The sequence below is a fragment of the Crotalus tigris genome, unplaced genomic scaffold (assembly GCF_016545835.1).
Source record: "Crotalus tigris isolate CLP2741 ecotype Arizona unplaced genomic scaffold, ASM1654583v1 scf7180000017710.2780689, whole genome shotgun sequence".
Taxonomy (NCBI): domain Eukaryota; kingdom Metazoa; phylum Chordata; class Lepidosauria; order Squamata; family Viperidae; genus Crotalus; species Crotalus tigris.
The window spans coordinates 1,729,768-1,742,730 of record NW_024096582.1 but is presented as its reverse complement, the minus strand read 5'-3'; positions in this window follow the sequence as shown (position 1 = coordinate 1,742,730).

Here is a 12,963-nt window from a genome sequence, read left to right as displayed (position 1 = left end):
GGAAATTCTCCTATGGTATCTCAGTAACAGATTGAAAAGTGATGCTGTTCTCCAGACTGCAAACTGGAAAGCCTAGAAGCTGTTTATATTGACAAGAGAAACCAGTTATGCTGTTTGTAGCTTACTTCTGATAAGATGTTCAGTTACAAAAGAGAAAATGCTTCCTGTTCTTTTAATGCCATTGTAAAAAAATCTATACATGTTACCATTCCTTTTTCTATTACAGTAAGTAAAAACAGAGGACCCTTTCACCTTGCATTTGGTTGCTCTGGAGATTTCTAACAAGGGGCATATGAGTTATTGCATTTGCATGTGTTCAGATGCAATATTTTGTATCTTAATAATTAAGTGTAAAAAGTAACGCATTGGAAGTAGCTGTGAATAACAGTTCAGCCTGAAGGAACTCAGAGTTAGTCTGCTCTCCTCAAAGCGTTTGCTCCCAGCATGTTTTCAATCTTTTTACAAACTAAAACTTCCTCAGTGTCACCTTATGCAGATAAATTGTTCAGTACAAACTGAATAAAAAGGTGAGGCTGGCAGCATATTTAATCTTAATAACTTTCAGAAATATTACAGCATAAAATGTCCCTCATCTCATACATAGAAATAACCTGTGGTTTGGTATTTAACTGCTGTCAGTCATGCCATAATTTTTAACACAACAGCAAATTGGATCCCCTTCTGTGAGATGCAAGCTCTTTTGAAAATCCAAACTCGAGATATGTCAATAGCAATTAATCTAGATGAGGGGTGGGAACTTCTTCCAAATTAAGTGCTGAATTCCATTGGACTCGAACCTTTTAATTGTACACCTCTTTTTCCTCTTCACTCAGTGGATTATCCATTATTCAATAATGTCAGCTGAATTTAAGAATGCGGTACACTCCAGTTTACCACATTTGCCTAATGATGTCATCATACATATTTTAGTTGTATGTTATTATGCAAATGATGTAAATCACAACAGAAATTTGTTCCATTCCATGGATGCTGTAATAGTCCATTATGTTCAGTTCTGATAAATTAATGATTCATCATATAGAGAAAATACCTAAATAGAAATTACAATTAAATGTATCAATTAGCTGTACTATCAGAGTCGAAATAATCTTAATGTTGTCATACTTTTTCCTCAGATTTAACTTCCATAGTATAATAACTTTAATTAGTACCGTAAATGCTGGCGTATAAGACGACTTCCGCGAGCGCTGAAATCGGCGCCAAAGACGGGGGTCGTCTTATACGCCAAGTCATCTTATATGCTGGAAATACTGGTAGTTTCTGGTGTATAAGACGACGTTCTAGGAATGCGGCCTGGCTATAAAGACGGGGGTCGTCTTATACACCGGGTCGCCTTGTACGCCGGCATTTACGGTACTCAATATTTAATCTCATTCTAAAGACAAAGACACTAAGTATATTTCTAAATTGATAGGGGATAATTGGCTATCTTCAACTATGAAAGATAATCACTTGTACCTTCTGGATCAAAGACAATTGAATGCTCTGTTTTTCCATGCATATGGTCCACTCCCCACCATAACTATCCCTGCAAAAAAAGAGGAGGTCTTGCTAGTCAGGAACCAGAAACAAGGCACTATAAATTAGAAAATTCAGATTTATTGTGCAAAAACCCAGATCACTAGATAGTGGCAAAGAGGTACAGAGCATTTTAACATCAGCTTGCTATCTAGTAGTTGTCCAAATTTTTGCAGTCTAGATCTAGTATCCCTTCTCTAGATGTCGACTATTCTATTTTGTGTATGAGGTTTGTGTATGAGGTGGATTCTGATGCAGATTTATTTCTCATCAGCTAAAATAGTTGACATTCCTGCAGCTGAAATGGCATCTGAGAAGCAGTACAATGCTGGAATTTTGAGGACCCCATAAAGTAATCTCTCTGTCTCAGTAATTTATATGCCACCTCCATCTGCTTTACAGTACTGAGAAATATTGCTTTGTAGTACTGATATGTGAGCTTGGAACTTCATAATTGCTCTTGGGTTTATGGCCCAGCACAAGGATATTGGTAGTATCTATTCTAGTCAATTGGAACTAGATCCTGAATTGCAATATGCATGATATTCTGAATACATTCATGCCTTATTCTATAAGCTATATTTTCTATTAAAATAATTGTTATTTTTCATTTTTTCTATACAATAACCTTTTTATGAGACACGTTTCTAAATAAAGACTTAATTATGCATTATTTATTCCCCAAATTTTATTAGACAAGGATCAGATAATGATGATTTCCATTTGCAGTCTTTCCACATTTCCAATCATTTTTCTGGCTGCATAAAATCTGCAGGATGGAAATAATAGTTTTTTGAAGTTGTGGGGCGAAGAAAACCTGTGGAAACTCGAACACTATGAGAGTATATAAAAGATGCTTGCTAACATCAGCGTCCCAAATTCACAATAGACTAAGCAAAGCGTGAATGGTTAAATATTGTTCCTGCGTAAGATAATGTCTTAAGATAATTACTCTTATTTCTGACATTTGATGGCGCATCAAACCCATGACTGACTTTTCAATGCATGCTTTCATGCTTTTTAGTAAGTAGCAAATTGTGCTAGGACAGGTGCCATTATTTTTGCATTGGTATGAGGAAAGAATCTCTAGATTATATAAAGATCAACTCTGAAATTGTTTATATCTATATTTCTATATCCATCCATGAACAAAAAGAAATTTATTTAGGTAAAGCAAAAATTCAAAACTAAGACCAGGTGTTTTTATTTATAGAGTCAGCAATCTGTAGAAACTGCAAATTGAAAAATTTAATTCTCATGGCTAAAATATTTGACATAGTTTTGGAATTTATTCATTTAGTTTCTTTAGTCATGATTTTTGTTTCACTGCACCCAATGAGATGTTTTTTGAGATTTTAAAAGCTGTATATTTTTTAAATGGCATTTTTGTGATGAAGTAATAAAAAAACATTACTGTATTACTATAGATTTGAGGTACATTTTCTTTATTTATTTACTTATTTACTTTTTTTCTGATAATTTAAAATCTTTTTAAATCAATTCATTCTCATAAATTACCAAGGTACAATAACAAGGAGTCAAGCTTAAATCAAAGCTGTTGCCTTTTTAATCGACAACAGTGATCTAAGAATGTGTAATGTTTATTTCTCAATCATTGCTGATAACGCTCGTCCAATTTTTGAAGTAAAATTTTGCAGCTATATAGCTCTTTCTGGAAATATTCTTGAAACTTTTTTGGGGGGGGCTGAAATGTTATTTTCCTTAACCAGAGCTTTCTTCAAAGTACTATTTCTTAAAATAATTTCAAATGTCCCTTGAGGAACTAGTTCTCATTAGCAGAGCCTAAATATTTTTAGACTAAGCATTCACTGGACCTTCATTCATTCAATGCATTTGGAAAATACATCAAAATGGTTTCAGAATCTCATTTGGTATGTAAGCCATTACAATAATGAAACAATAAATTGTCTCAACAACTTTCTAACTGCTCCTGGGCTCTTGAACATTTTTGGAGGATCAGTGTACTTAGTTAGGAAGTGAAATATGCATTTAAGAGTTCATATATTTTCTTTTTTTAAAAAAAGAAAGCATTTTAAAGAAGCCATAACTAACCTGCCTTTGCTATCAAGGATGTATATATGTGTATGTAAGTGTCAGGACTCACCTCAATACCTCATCCCAAGAAAGCAGAGATCATGGAAGCAAGTTCTTCCAAAAGAAACTTTTATTAGGAGAAGCTGATGGTAGGCATACTAGACAGGATCTGAGGGACTCCTGTACAGATCGATGGGTTAAAGTATCCCCAAGCTAACCCGATCCCATAGTTCATCTGGACGGTTCAAACCGGCCAATCCCCAGGTATTAAGTCCATTGTGAGAAAGGGGAGATAACATTGGTCTGGCTCTGGTCGTAGCGGCGATGTTTAGGCAGCTCTTCACACCTTCTCTTGAGAGCGGAGAAATAAGCCAGGCTCCGGAGGTTGTATTTCTTTCTCTCCACCCCCCTCCCCTTTGCTAGCTGACAGGTTAGGGAGAAGAAAGTTCAGAGAGAGATACAGTGCAGGAACATGAAGTGTTAAATTGTGACAATAAAGGAAGCTAAGGTGAAATGTTACATTGTAAAAATAGGGAAAGGAAACAAGAAAGCAAAGTACATTGTATTGATAGAAGAAGCTAAGGCAATAAACCCGTGGTCTGTCCCCCCCTCCCCTCTAGGAGTATGGCAGAACCCAGGAGAGAAGAGAATGGAATCAGGAAACGAGAGAAAGAGAGGCGGGGAAGTATGAAATATGATAGATATGGGTTCTGACAGTAACTATACATGTATGTATATAATAGCAATGGTGCATAAGGAATGAGTATGGCTAATATTGATAATCTAATCTATACCTTCTCTGTATTACTAAAAAAAGCATCAAAACATGGGTCTGAGTCATCAAGACTTATGTACGCATGAGAAAAATTTGCAAAAATAAAGATGGGAAATTGATCTTTTAGTGTGTATAGATAGAAAAAAAGATAATCATGAGGATACTGTTTAAAGTGGAAGGCCAAACCATTTTGATAGGAAAAAACAGGCCTTGGATTTGGGTGGAAAGGGCTGAATAAGGGTCCTCAACAAGTATGAATAGAATTAAAAGTAAAACTAATAAATAATTTGGAGTGGAATTAAAATTAAAGAATGCTGGAAAGACAGTTTAGAAATTTGAATGTGAATGGTGTTTAGGAGTATAATTCAAATGAAGGAATACCATAATTTTATCTGTTTATTTATTGCAGTGATGTTTATGATGCTTCATTCTGGCCACATCTAAACAGCTCACAAGGTCAACAGTCATTAGCAGAAGTGAAACAATAGAAATAGAAAAATCAATATAAATGCATCAGTGCAACACTTGTAATTCCACATCTTAGTCAGGACAACTAAATATTGAACCAATTGTTCCCAGTAGTTTCTTCAAATTAGCCAGGATAAATGGAATAATTGGTTCAGCATTGAGTACTGAATAAGATGATGTGTGATGTCCACTAGGTTGTTTAATGTTATTTATGGACAAATTAAAAAGACTGTTGTGGTGTCTGGCTCCCTACCTAGACTCTGGCAGTAAAACATTAATGTTCTGACACTTCGTGGCTTATGTTGGCTCTTTATTCAGACTCTAAATTTAGCAAGAGAAAATAAAGCCATATAGACCCTTGATTGTCTATTGCAGTGTTTCTCAACCTTGACAATTTTAAGGCATGTGGACTTCAACTCCCAGAATTCCACAGCCAGCATTGCTGGTCTATTGCCACTGAGAAGATCTGTTTGATACCTGGGGTGCCATTTCCACAAATTAATGAATTCTTGGCATAGTACTTGGTGGCCTTGAAGTTGAGTAGTTGTTTACTAGTCATTTCGGGCTTAAAAACTGTTAGCTCCTGCCCCAGCCTGCATACATGGTGATGTTAGAGATGCATTGTTGTAAACATGAATATGCACATATTTTTGTACACTATATTGAATGTTAGACAGCAGTAGTTAGTAGTTAGGTTTAAAAGAGAAAATGGAGTTGCAAGTTATTACAAATTATATGGGGAAAAAAACAGTTGAATTTGGGTACTTGATTGAAAATATTCTAAAGCTAGAAAAATGAGTTTTGTAAAAATGGCTATGCATAAACGCATAAATTTTCTCCTTTTGTTATATGGAAGCTGGGGATCTCAGAAGAAACATAAATGCCACGGGAATTGGCGACTTAAGAAATAGTGCAGTAAAACAACAAATACAAATAACAAATAAGTAAAATCAGTAATGGATGGATGCTAACTGAATGTATATTGAATAAAAGTGAATAACTACTATGAAATGTGTATATTGAATTTATTCAGGATCTTATTTCAGAGCAAATACATGAAGTGAGAGCGAATGGGTTGAGAAGAAGATGAAAAAGTTGTGCTTGGATGGGGCTCTGAGTTCTTGAGATGTTCCAATGGCAAGAAGGGTAAAATGTAAATAATAAAAGGCTGCAGCATATAAACAAATGTACAAATATTATGGACCCATGGATGGTTTATAATGAAAGATAGGTAAGGAGAAATATAGTCAGTGGTATTCGCCTAATTTAGATTTAGCTATATCTCCTTTCTTACCTCATATTTTAATTTTTTAGCTTATATTTCTTCCTCTTTTCTGTAGATTGCATAAAGCTGCTTAGCTGAAGTGTATATGTATGTATGCCATGGGTTGACTGGGCAAGGATAATAATCTATTGTTTAGAATAGCATAACTCAAATAATAAAATTACATTTTTTGCATTAAAATGTAAAACAGCTCACATTCTGCCCGAAATTGAAGTTCTATTGTTGGCAGAAACAGCTATCATTTATCCTACTAGCATAACTTTGGCTTTTTTAAAAAAAACCATCCCCAAAAAATTATAGTAGTTTCTTGTATTGTACTGCATACAGCTTTGCTACTGTAGAAGGAGGTAACTACAGGTGTATTGACATCTTTCACAAGATGTCCTCTAGCTCAGTAGCAACCTGAGTAAATATTTAAATAGAATATTTAGAGAGTCCACTTCCCATCAACTATGTTGTTTGCCCTTTTGTTTTGACATTGCAATAAAAATATGACTCATTTTATGCATTTTTCTAAATTATGACATACAGCATTTGGCTTGAAGAGTTCTGTGAACTCTTTATCATGTGTAAAGCATGAGTTAGAAAGGCATATGAAACAACTAATTTTATTTATTTTATTTATGTATCACGTTTATAAATTGCTCATCTTCCTCATAGAGTGGCACTGTTAATGTATTGTTTACTTAGCAAAATAAGATTAAATACTGTTTCCAAGGCTTTTGTAAACTTCAGTTGGTGAGGAAGAAATGATCATTGCATGAAAGAAAGGGAAGTTAAAGCTTTCCATACGTAATATTTATTTATTATTTCTCAAATCAATTTATATAGCAGCCCATCTCACAAACAAACAATTCTAGACAGTGTACAACAGAGCTAAAAACAGTTAATAAATTTAGTAAAAAAGAAAAAAGTGCTCTTTTTCTGTGTTGCTATTTGGAAATTATGGGCACAGAGACCTAAGTAGGAAGTTCTTGTGGAAATAGTTTGCAATAGCTTGCTTGCTTACAAGCAGTATTGCTTAAGGTATAACTTGTGTAAAGGTACTTTACCAATATTTTGCAAGTGGTTTAGTTAGTTAAACCGTCTTCATCCTCAAAATTCAAAAGCAAATATTAAAAATAGCAGGGTGTAATGTTAGTATTTTTGCAGAATCTTGGTGATAGAGTGCTACTAGTGGGTCAGAGTAGTTGAATTCCTGTTAATGTAATTCTTTAGCTGCTCAACAAATTATATTTGAGAATATTATTTTTTATTTAATATCAAAAGTATACCAAATGAGTGACAGAATGAGTCCTTCAAATTGTTCTATTTTTAAAGTAGCAATTCATTAATATGTATCACTTATTTTGGTTTGGGCAATGGTTTAAGCATTTTACTCTTATATCATTTTATTGTTTGAGATTCAACTCCTTGTTTTTACAAGGGAAATAATCACTATCCAAACATTGCAGGCGAATGAATCTTTTTTATCAGAACCTGACATTATGGTCAATTTTTAGGAAAATAATTGTTGCTTCTGAATACCAGATCAGTTTGTAATAAGGCCTTCCTCAACAGGGAACGAGAGGGATGACCCAGCATGTATAAAAGAGACCTGGCTGGGCATGGGGGCAGTGTACCCTTTTGAGTTTTGGCACCAGATGCAATCCCATGCAGGAGTAATGGAGTGACTACAGTCATCCAGGAAATTCAGGGCAGTTGCAACATGAGCTTGGGGTTGTTCTTGTGGGAAGCAATAGTCAGATAACATGAATTGGATCTTTTGAGATGGAGTCTAGCTGACCTGCAAGTGCAACTACCTATATATTAAATCCATTTCGCTCCTGAGTGGTCAAGGCTCTCCTGATTATTCAAAATGTGTGGGTAGGTCCAGGCAATGCTGAATTCAATCTTAAGGGGTTGGTCCCACCTATACTTAAGAAGGCTGTGTTCTGCCTTTCCTCAGAAAAAAATATAATTACATCCCAAAACAATAGACTTTTTTTTTACTTGGCTCTAGTTTTCTCCTGTTGAAAAGATAGTTGGTTTGAAGCTTCATAAAATTCTGGAGGAAATTTTATTCCAGTTTCAGACATGGGTATAATATTGAAATGAATGCACTTGTGGATGAACTCTGTAGGATAAGGATGGTGGTGGTACAATCACTGTGGCTCTATTTGATCTTTCAAGGCCTTTTATACCATCAGTCATGGTATCTTTCTGGGCCAGTTTAGGAGATTAGGAATGGGTACCACTACAGGATTGGTTTCAATTGGTATTGAGGACATGGAATGTCTAGCCTTAAAGCCCTCTTTTGCAGACTTTCACATGCTTCTACTTTCTTCTCACTTCTATTATTGTCTACATGAAGCTGATGGATAAAGTCACCTGTCAACATTGAACAGGTATCATCAGTATACTGATTTCACTTTGGGTCAACCAAGTGATACTGTTAAGATTCTTTCTCAGTTTTAAGAGCCTGGATTGAGAAGAACTGGCTTGGGCTCAATTTTAGCAAGGCTGAATGGCTATGGTTTTAGGGGCCCTGATTCTTGACCCTCCATCATTGGTTCTGATAGGGTAGAGTTGTTTCATATGGAATTGGTATATAAATTGAAGTCCTCTTAGACCACTGTTCCTTGAAGAGTAGGTGGCAGTTGTTGCTAGGAAGGCCTTTGCATAAAGACTTCTTATTTGGCAATTGTTCCTGTTCTTCAATTGGGAGGGGTCTGCTCCAAGTTATTCACACCATGGTTATTTTGCACCTGAATCTACCATACTGATTTTAACATAAATGTCAGTTTTAGAAACTGAATCCCATCCAAGAAGTCTTTGCCAAACCATAAATCTAACATAAATAGAGTATAATGCAGGCAGCCAGAAAGAAATGTAAAATCAGAATATCTTCCTTCACCTTGACTTAATACATTGGCTTTCTGAAACAGAGAATGCAATTGTCAGATAGATAATGCATACCAGCATCATTTCAGATTCAAAATACTATTATCTAGTCTTATTCATGCTTTGTATTTACTTTCAGATGTGGCTTTACTCTCAGATATCAGTTTTATGCATAACACAAAGCTGTAATGTGACTTGCTTAGTGTAATGTGTACATGGGATATTCTGAGTCTAGTCCTTATAATACTATGCAACTGGACAAAACATCAGAAGCAGGTACTGACAGCTCACTTTTCTTGCTGCTTCGTGAACAGAGCAATCCTAAAGTGAGAGGAGGATTCTTGCAGCCTATTAAATGTGCTAAAACGTCAGCTGAATTTTCACAACATGCTAAGCACAAGCCTAATTTTGGGGTAGCATGATGTGTGAAATAAGGTAATGTTTGAAACTGTTTTAAATTCTAATTGTTAATTTTTTGTTTTCTTTTTCTGCAGCAGCTCAAAGCTGTGTTTGCGTACCGCGTTTCAGTTGCAATCATCTCTTTACTGGTTGGTAAAAATAAAGCTTTTCCTTGTTAAAAAGTAAAAAGTAAAAAAGCACAGAATACACAGAGTTAATGTTATTTCAAGGGCACCAGTTAACATCTAGAGCAGCTTGAGCTTTTCTTTCCTTCATGTTGTCATAACAAATCTTTTGCCAGTGATTGATGTTGTTGGCTGCCAAGGAGGCTTTTCCACTGAGACCAATGTTCCTACCATGCCTCTGGTGGAGTTCATTGCCCTTCCTGGAAGCTCAGTGCAGTTGCATGGTTCCTCAAAAATAGTCTTGCTTAGTGATGCCTGCACTAAAGTCACATGTGTTTGTTTTGAGCCCTTTTTGGTGGCAAATATTTCCATCCCCTAAATTATTTTGTTTTAATTTCCCAAGGGCGTTATCCAAAATAATTCAGCAACATCTAAAAGATGTGACATCTATAATATGAGATTCAGATATATTGGAACATTAAGTATAATCATTACTTGCTACCCCAAAATTAGGCCTGTAAAATTAGGCTTGTAACTTTCCTCAAAAGACAATGCTACATTTGTCTAAACCAGGGGTCTTCAACCTTAGGAACTGTAAGACTTGGGGACTTCAATTCCCAGAATTCCTCAGCCGGCTTTGCCGGCTGAGGAATTCTAGGAGTTGAAGTTCCCAAGTCTTAAAGTTGCCAAGGTTGAGGACCCCTGATCTAAACTCTCAGGGCCTATTTTGCAATAGCCGCTGTAAACCACACTGGTTAGCCTTTGACTTCTCCTACTACAGAATAACAGAGTTGGAAGGCACCTTGGAGGTCTTCTTGACCCCCTGCTGAAGCAGGAAACTATATACCATTTCTCTTCTTAAAGACCTCCAGTGTTGGAGCACCCACAACTTCTGCTGGCAAGGAATTCCACTGTCAGAAAGTGTATCCTTAGTTCTAGGCAGGTTTTCTCCTTGATTAGTTTCCATCCGTTACTTCTTGTTCTGATTTCAGGAGCATAGGTTGACACCCCCCCCCCTTCTTCCATCAGCTTCCTTATTTCTTACTATTCTAGAATCCATCAAGCAAGTCATGGTATGAAATTGAAATACATATTGGTTTATCAATTTAAAAAGGCCACATCACATCTATGTTTGTGGGCTTTACATACAGCTTGATAATGTATTTGGAAGAACCTAAACTAAACCGGTTTAATAAAGTGGTTAAGGCAGCAGGCTAGATGCCAGGAGACTGTGAATTTAAACAACTAAAATGATACAGGTGATTTGTTAGGTGGTTTTGGTGCCTTTGAGTCAACAATGACTCCTAGAAACTTCCTAGACTAGTCTTTGCAGTTTTCTGCAAAGATTTTGAAAGTAGTTTTTATTATTGTCTTCTTCATAGACCTGAGACAGAGTGACTAGCCCAAGGATATGCAGCTGACTTTGTAAATAAGACAGAACTAGAATTCATGGTCTCCTGGCTTCTAGCCTAATACCTTAACCACTATTCAAACTGGCTTAATTTAAGTTCTTCCAAATATGTTAACAAGCTGTATGTTACAAAAATAGGGAGTAATAAAGAAGCAATAAAATCCAAAAGATGATAGGTAGATAGGTAAGTAAGCTTTAAGTAGCATTCACAAAAGAAGGGGAAAAAACAATTTGTTATTGACCAGTTCCTGTCTTAATTCTGTGAAAATATACAGGTTAAACAATGGCTCAAAAAGGTATAGAATAGATTATTATTTGTTTATAATAGTAAATATTAGCCTCTTTAGTAATTATTTATTTCAACAATTTACATAGTGGCCTTCACAAAAGTTACTTGAAAGCCAAATTTTGGCTTGTTCATTTCTAGCTTAATATGTTATGCCGATCCATCCAATTGTGATTTATTCAATAAATCATAAATTAACTAAGGCTTAGTGCAATTAGCAAATCAACCAGTGAATGAAGGAACCAAGTAATTCATGCATGTGTTTAGATTTAAATTTTAGTGTTGGGAACAACATTAGACCAATGTTATAAATCCTATCTTTAATTTAGCAGCTTAATTTAGGAAAGGAAAAGATATTTTTATGTTATTACAATATAAACTATTGAGTTTGTGCATTGCTTTGGACATGCACATAGCACCTGCCAGAAATGCCTTAAAACAGCTGTGTGTGGGGGGAGGCTAGTGGAAATTCAAATTACATTTTTCCTTTCAAATGTGAAAATTTTGCCCTAAGCACAATGGGAAAAGCATATTATTCTAACACAAGTTATCTAAATATCTACTAATAAACACCAACCAGCCTTCTTACTGCCAATGTTCTAATTTCATAAGCAAACCAGAAAGTCAATTGCCTTTTATCAAAACTTCCTGTTATTTTATTCTGATAATTTCACTTTTTCTTATTTCTTTGCCATGGAGTTCTACTGGCAGAATTTGTGATTCTCTGATTTTATTTATTGAAACAAGTTTTTATAGACTGCCCACTTGAGCAAGGATTCAAGTTAATTTATAGTACAAAATGAGTACAAAATCATATCTCATCAAATTAATTCAGCCCACCTTTATTCCATCAGTGTTCCAATGCCCTGTGGAGCAATAACATTTTTAAAGGGTGGGAACATTCCTAATCTTGGGTCACGGTGTTCTAAAGAATGTGGCAGCCTTTGAGAAGCCAATTACAGTTCTTACCTCTCCTCAGCTAGGACCCTCAGCATAATTTCCTTAATGATTGTATGTGACAGGCTGAATTTGACTGACAAATATGACCCCCAAAATCCTACATACCAAGCCATGAAGAGCTTTAAAAGTGATGACCAGGTCTTTGAACTGGACTGGAAGCAAACCTAAATCCAATATAGGGCCCTCAGAATAAGAGTGCTGAATCAACTAGTTCCAGTTAGCAGATGGATGGTTTGAAACTTCTAAATAATTGTTAAGGGCAGCCCTTTGAATAGTGTATTAGTGTAGTCTATATGCAAAGTGATGAGCCAGGGCACCTTGATCTCCAAAAGTCCTGAAATTAGCATACCAGCTGGAGCTAAGTAAAGATCTCCCTTTATAAGGCTTCCATATGCTGCACTTCAGGAAGATACTCAAATTGTGAATCTGTCTCTTCAGATGAAGTGGACCCTATTCAATGTTAGAGCTGGGATCAAACCAGATCAGCCACTGACAAAGAGCAAGAGTGTCTCGTGGGAATCAGAGTCAGCATATTGCAGCAACAATGTGGGTCCTCATTTTATCGCTCTCAGAAGGATGGAAGGCTGAGTCAACCTTTGACTTTACTTATTTTGACCCCCGCCGGACCAAGTAGCCTCTGGGCAACAGAAGTGGACATTTTATCAAAACTACTTTTTTATTCCAAACAATATCTATAAAATTAAAGAAATTTCTTTGGTGAGTTAAATGTATCAATTCTGAAATTTATCTGGCAAGGGAAAAAAGCCAGAATAAGAC